Source organism: Alligator sinensis, unplaced genomic scaffold (genome assembly GCF_000455745.1).
Source record: "Alligator sinensis unplaced genomic scaffold, ASM45574v1 scaffold1009_1, whole genome shotgun sequence".
Lineage (NCBI taxonomy): Eukaryota > Metazoa > Chordata > Crocodylia > Alligatoridae > Alligator > Alligator sinensis.
This window is the reverse complement of record NW_005842995.1, coordinates 238169-243936: the sequence shown is the minus strand read 5'-3', so window position 1 is coordinate 243936 and position 5768 is coordinate 238169.

Here is a 5768-nt window from a genome sequence, read left to right as displayed (position 1 = left end):
CGCCCCCCCCTGCCAGGCGCAGGCGTTCCGTGCAGGGCTGCGTCCCCTCCCCGCCGGTCGCCCCCGACCTCCCACGGCTGCGAGCCGCGGGCACTATGGGGACGCCCCCCCCACCGCGAACGCAAGGATGTGGCCCCGCGTGTGCTCAGCGCGGGCCTGGCCGCGTCCTCGCTGGTGGACACAGGCCTGTTGGCTACACCCCCAGCTCCTGTGTTTAATTGTGGGGCGGGGTCTCCTCGTGCCCCGCGCGCAGGGCAGGGACATGCTCCCGCAGTATTAAATGCCAGGCCCGGTGCAGCGGCACCCGCTGCCCAGTGCAGGAGCAGAAGAGGAGAGTTTGGCCTGTGACTTTTTATGCTCATTAAAGCCATCCTTGAAAAACACCTAGATGAAGGCTACCCACCGCGGCTGGCATAGTCTTCCTCGCTTACTCCCTCACCTTCATCACCGCCATATTCAAAAACTTGAATAGATAACAGCATTGGTCTCAGAGGTGCTGAGCATCAGCTCGTTCCCTTGAAGCCTAGGCAGGTTTTCCCTACCACGACAGCATTATCTCGGTTATGATTTGAGTCGTGAATGTGGTAGCAAAGACCAAGCTTTAAGCCTCCCAGTTTAGGCAGCCAAGCTCGGCTTTTAATGCTTCTAAAGCGTTCGTCCGTTGGACGTGTGGGGATCTCGCAGCTAAGCACCGGGGTGGATGAGACGGCAAGCGGCTGAACTCAACTCAGAGGACTACAGGGTTGAACCCTGAGTTGCATTTTTAATATACGGCTGCAGCCTGCAGAGAGCACAGGTCATAGGATACAATGCTTCCTGGCACACAGACTAGAGAGGCTGCACTGCATGCTGGAAAGCTGAAGTCTCTGTGAAAAGCCCCTTTGTACTGAAGTAGCAATTTTCCAAAAAGCTGGCTCTTTTACAGCTGCATTACACTGGTGGCTTCTAGTCCAGGTCTCTGTACTTACCTGTTGTTTCCAGCTGCTAAACTCTCAGTCATAGGCAATGCATAGTGGGGTACGGGGGAGTACGTGCTCCCCGCCCCCCCGATATTGGCCACTGCCACGCTGCCACCCACGTCTGCGGGCGGTTGCCACTTGCCCCCTCCCCCGCCACTGACTGCTGCGGCTGCCGGTGGGAAATCCCTATTCCACCTGCAGGAGGTCACCATGCCCCCCCACCTCAGGGGACATGAGTGGTTCATGCCCTCAGTTTAAAGCTGATGCTGTGATTCCCTAAGTAGCTGACCTCACACTTTGTAGCTGACCTCATTTCATCCCATTTCTGCTACTCCAGTCCTCAATATAATCCAGCTCTTCTGCATGATATTCCCAGGGTTCATCTACACAAGATGCTTTATTATGCAGTAGACCAGGGGTTTTCAAACTTTTTGGTTGGGATACCCCCAGCAGCCAGTCTAGAAGCAGGGAGTCGCCCCGATGAGTGAGGGATGGGTCCCCCAGCAGCTGATTGATGAGCAGGGAGAAGGGGGGTTTCCCTGGTGGTCGGTTAACCAGTGGAGGAGAGGGGGGCCCCCCATGCAGCAGCAAAATTAGAAGTGCTGCCGGTAAAACAGGAACTGCCGCCGGCTTCTCCATGCTGCTGCCGCATACCCCTGGGGCCTTCCAAAGTACCCCCAGGGGTACGCATACCCCCAGTTGGAAACCCCTGCAGTAGACTAATCTACTGTGCAGTGAAGTGTCACTCCGTAACTATGCGCAGCAGCTCATGCATTAAAATAGGCTAATGCCTGGTTTTCTACTACCTAAAAATACAGGCAATAGATTTACTGCACATTAGTTAATGCGCAATAGTGCACAGGTACATAGCTGACCAAGAGCAAATTGCTCCCAGGCAGCCCAGGCAGCGTAAGGTGGGAGAACTGTCCCTTCCCCCAGGCAGATGCCTGCTTCCCAGCCCCCACTCCAATCTGCTGATCCGAGCTGGGGCTGGGACATTGTCCCCTGCCCTGGAAGCAGGCAGTCCCAGAGCTGGATCCCAGAAGCTGCCTGCTGCTGGGACAGGGGACAATGTCCCAGTCCCAGCTCTAATCTCAGAGCCAGGGCCCGGAAGCAGCTGCCAGGGCAGGGGCATGGGGTGGAAAGCAGCTCCCCTAGAGGCAGGACAGCTCCTCTCACCGCCAGAGCCCAGGCCTGACCCTAGGGCTCCCTGCCAGCCCATGGCTGGCAGCCAGGGGAGTTAGAGCTCCCCCTGGCTGCTGTATGGGAGCAGAGCAGGACAGAAGTAGCCCTGCCCATACCTGTTCCTGTCCGGAGCAAATTTGTTCCCAAAGGGTGCATGTGTAGACATGCTCCTAGGGAAAGCTTACTGCACAGTATTTTACTGCACTGTGGGCATGTCTACATGAGAAGCTGACTGCACTGTAGTAGAATAATACTGCGCAGTAGCAAATCCTAGTACCAACAGGGCTAATATGCTATAATGCGGTATTATTAGGTTACTGCACAGTAATGTCACTTAAAAGACATTCACTAGCATTACTGTGCAGTAACTCTGGTTACTGCACATTTATTTAGTACCTACCTATACACATTCTTATATAATAAAGGACTTAGTCCGTCTGTCTGTCTGTCCGTAATGCTCCTGGAGCACTTTGATTGGTTAGTGATTGGCAGGGATGGAAGGGACGGAGCAGGGGGGTGATGCCAGCGGTGCTGGAGGCAGCAGTGGTGCGGGGTGCTGGCGGAGGGGGATGGAGGGGACAGTGAGGCAGGCTTCCTCCCCTGCTCCTAGGAGGCGGCACAGGGTGGTGGGTGGCAGCACTCCGTCGCCACCTCCACCCAACCCACCCCCGTCATTTTTGATGGGAGATTTGCTAGTATTAAATAAATGCGCGATAACCACTTTGCAGTAGCATTTCATTTAGACATGCCCAATAAGCTCTCAGCACATTAATTACATGTGTAGACATGCCCCCCATGTCCTTTCTACTGATGATGCCTCCCAGTTTGGTACAAAATTAATACCATGCGACTATTTATGACTATTTCACTCCCAAAACCAGTCTTTGATGGATTCCACCCTGCTCCCATTTTTCCCTCTGTCAAGGCCAGTTCCTTACTCACTTGGGCATTCTGATACTAATCTCCATTCTTCTTTTCCATCTCCATTTTAGCCAATAATTTCTCATGTGGCATCTTATCAAAAGCTTCACAGACATCTAGATAGATGAAAACAACCACATTTCCCTTGTATAAAAGTCAGTTATAAAAGAAAAACATTGATTAGTTTGCCATAATCAACTTCCGGAACAACTAGATTTTACCCCATTTTCCATTTACCTCCTCCTTCCTTTCCTTCAAAATTTGTTCTAATGTCTTGCACAATATTGAGTCTTGGACTTGCCTAGATCATTATCCCTTTTCTTAAGTAATGGTATTTATTATTAATTATTTTACTATTTAATATTATTTATTATTAAATAAAGGTATTGCAATCATTAATTTCCAGTAATATGGTACTTTGAAATATTTTTTAATAGATTTATTAAAATAGATGTACTAAAAATCCTTGCTTCTGGATTATAAATTTCACTTCCCAGTTGTCCCAGTAGTCTGGATGAGGATTACACAGTCCCCCAATTTTGAGTTTGGCTTCCTGGGATGTGGCACTTTTGATTTGTATATAGTCATTCTCATAAGCCATCCTGCCTTTGCCCCAGATTCTAAACCTTATTATAAACTGAGACAACGTATTAATTTATTTTCGTTCCATACCTATGTTATTTTTATTTTTATCTTTACCCTCACTGAAGAGCAGCTCTTCTTATTCTTAACTAGTTCTCTTCTTTATACAACTAAAGAACTTTATGCAATTTATTTTAATTTAATCTAAAAGATCTAATTATATTTGATTTCCAGCCATTTTCATTTTGTCCCTACACATTGGACACATCTACACATCGTCGTACAGCGACATTGTTACTGTGACATGCTTTAGTTCTTTCAAAGTACACCTGAACTGCGCCATGTGCATAGTGCACAGTTAGTTTTAGCTGTGCTTCACTGTAACAGGGGCGGGCACCGATACGATGAAGTAGCTGCTGGTACATGTAATTGCTAGGTCACCATAGCATGTCGTATGGCAACGTAGGACAATGTGTAGACACACTCATTCTGATCTCCCGGGCTAGGGTCAGAACTTACACATAACCGGTTTAACTGATCAGAAACTGGTTTAAGCCTGTAACAGAACAGAAGTTTAGTGCACATAAACCACTTTCAAAATGGCCAGAACTGGTTTAAGATAAACCTGGTTGAATGTAGTATCAGATTTAATTGATTTTGATCAAACTGGTTTATGAAACTTCTGTCCCAGACCCCTTCCTGTTTCAAGTTAAATCAGAGTCTCCCAGCATCCCAGCTTGTTGCAGTCCTGGCCCTCTGCTTCCTATATGCGCGCTTAATGCACAGTAGCCTATTTTACTGTGCATTAGAGAGAGCATCATGGCATAAACTATGCCAATATGCTAATACACAGTAAAATTAGGCTATTGTGCATTAAGTGTCACTAAAAATGCATGTGCTTTCATTACTGCACATTAGGGCAGCCTAGTGTGCATTGAGTTAGTACCTCACAATAGAAGTTCTAAATTTAATGCACAGTAGCAAAAGTGAATTAATGAATGTGTAGACACACCCAATAAGGAAGAAACCCAGAGCACAAAGCTCAAAGTATTCAGATACTCAGGTCTATATAGTCTGCAAATACCTCTGAATAGTCAAACACTCCAAGACTTTCCTCAGAGCAGCAATCCTTGAGCCACCTGTTGATCTTCATTCTCTTGCCATGCCTCTGCTTTCTTTTTCTAAAGAGCAGAAGAATTCCAGTTAATATCACTTGAGTCTCCACATCTTTGAGTGTCTGCTCTGCCATCTCCCAGCTTTTTTATGTATTATACCAATTCTCCCTTGGGCTCCATCACCTATTCCTTTCTTCTCATGTGACTGTTTCCCTTCCTTTCTTTCTTTGCTATCCCAACGCGCCCTCCGATGGCCAGCAGAAGGTTGCTTTCTTTGAGACCTTGGCCGCCCTCCTGCGCGACGCTAGCGAGGATGATGAACGCTCCTTCCTCGGGGGAGATTTCAACTGTACCACTGCCCCGCGCCTCGACCGCACAGGGCCTGAGCCCCACCTGCCCTCCTGGAGGGGGCAGACCTCGTGGACGTCTGGCGAGCCCTGCATCCTGATGCGCGCCAGTACACCTGGGCCAAGATGGGTGCCGGGGGTCTCACCATGGCTCACCTCAACTGCCTTTATATCACCAGGCACCACCTGCCACTCCGGCGCAGCAGCTGCATCGCTCCCTCGGGTCTCTCAGATCATGGCCTGGCCTTCAGCGAACTGAGCCTGCCGGGAGAGCCTGCACACGGGCACTGTATTGGTGTTTTAACGTCAGCCTGCTCCAGGACTCTTATTTCCGGGACTGCTTTGCCCACTTCTGGCGGAGGTGGGCGGCCACGAGACCGAGCCACTCCTCCTGGAAGCTGTGGTGGGACGTGGGCAAGGTACAAATTCGAGCCTTCTGCCAGCAGTACACCCAGCTGGCCGCAAACGAGCCTTGCCGCCGTGTCCGGGAATTGGAGGAGGACGTGGCGGAGCTCGAGGCTGCTCTGCTGGCCGCTGGCAGTGACGCAGCACTGAGCGAGAGCCTCCAGCTCCGCAGGAAATGCCTGCGCGACTTGGCGGAGAGCGCGGCCCGCGGCGCGAGGGTGCGCGCCCGCTGCCAGGGGTTGGTGGAGGCTCAC